The sequence below is a fragment of the Nanorana parkeri genome, unplaced genomic scaffold, assembly GCF_000935625.1.
Source record: "Nanorana parkeri isolate BGI_ZX_2015 unplaced genomic scaffold, ASM93562v1 scaffold127, whole genome shotgun sequence".
Taxonomy (NCBI): Eukaryota; Metazoa; Chordata; class Amphibia; order Anura; family Dicroglossidae; genus Nanorana; species Nanorana parkeri.
Window position 1 is genome coordinate 450,831 of NW_017306395.1, and position 1,831 is coordinate 452,661.

Below are 1,831 nucleotides of genomic sequence, written 5' to 3' on the forward strand. Positions count from 1 at the left end.
CCACGGCAGACCCCCCCACAACCAGAGTCCAGGAAGCCCCCCCACAACCAGAGTCCAGGAAGCCCCCACTGACCTCCAGGCTAAGGTAAGGTGACACATTTTTTAAAAATAAAATCCGGGCACATTTTTAAATGTCCCCGGGAACATAAAATAAAAACCTTTTTTTTTAATACTACTCACCTTGTTCCTGGATACGCTATTAGCGTAGCAGGAGCGATGCAAAATGCGCAGCCGCCTTCCCCGCTATGCTAATAGCGTATCTTCTCAGAAGCTGCACACTGCGCGCGCCAGTTTAAGTAGTAACCAGCACACGCTGTATGCAACTTCTAACAGCGTGGGAGACGGGAGGCCGCGCTAGTTGGATCCAGGAATCAGGTGAGTATTATAAAAAAAAAAGTTTATTTTATTTTCTATTCTTAGTTCTATAATGTCATTGTAGTACTTTCAGGTGGAATACAGCTTCATAAGATATCAGCTAGGGAACTACAAGTCCCAGCATGCCCTCATTGCCCCTGTACAACAACCAGATATTGCCGTTCCCTGGGTGATATGTGTGTGTGTGGGGGGGGGTACATGGACAATGATGGCATGCTTGGACTTGTAGTTCCTTAGCTGATATATATGTGTGGGGGTACAGTTCTAGTGGATGTTTATATAGCCCATAACTCTGGTTACACCACTGCAATGTAGTGCTTGCGAAAGAAAACAGTTCACACTTACCTGTCCTGCTGCCTGCTCCGCCATTCTACATTCCCTACCTCTGCCTGAAAAATATTCCAAATTCTGCACTTCCTGTTGTGTCGGATATCTGATCTACCTCTGTGCTCCGTGGTTTGTCCCACTGACCCCGGTATCAATTACAGGACAAAGTAGTGAGGAAAGGGCTGGCAGACGGTACCACAGTGCTACATGGGGGACAGCTGTCAGATGCAGAAGATTTGGAAGCAGCAGATAGCAAGGTTCCTCAGTGCAGGCAGCAGGACAGGTGATTATACTTTTACAGACCTCGATTGGTTTACTTTTTTGAAACCAGAGTTACTTTCAGGGTAAGATTTGGTGGCAGCCTGAGGATGAAGGGGTTAGGGGATGGCCTCAGGACTTTTTATGGAGGTTTACTGTAAGGCTACAGTTAAGGGGCACCTTAATGCCCAACTCTAGTAAAATGGAGGGTATGGAACATCCAATCTTTAATTGCTGTCTGTGTCTGGGCCTTCTTTTCCCAGTGACAGCTGATCCCCCCCCATTAAAAGCATGGGCATCACAAGGACAGGAAGTGAGGTGACAAGCTCCCCAATAGGGATCACAGACAAAAATAAAAAACTGACTCTTTTAACTTTTTACTCTTCCCCACAAAAAAACAAAAAAGTACTGCTTATACACCACTAGTTGTCCTCAGTCTGATGTCCAGCAACATTAAATGCTATTCCTCTGAGCCCAGATCATCTTGGACCCGCCCCAAGCCTGTGAATGGAGAAGCAGCACAGTCATGAGCTCATCTCCTTATCACTCTATTTTCTCTTCCTATCAGCATACTCCTGGTCAGCACATGGACTGATTAGCTCCTTTTACTGCTTCCTCCTTTCCAGCTCTGATGTACAGGGATGTCAAAATATATATATATATTTTGTGACATAAGGAAAGGGGAAGTCATCGAGGGGTGATATATTTCCCCTCGCTTTCTATCCTATGTAGACTAGCGGAACCCAGACCAGGTTTTCAGGTAGACTTCGGGTCTGGGTAATCCAGTTTGAGTTTTGTGTCTCTCATCTGGATTGTTTAATTGATTAGTGATTGATTCTCCAGGTGAGATAAAAGGGGGGGGGGGGGGGGG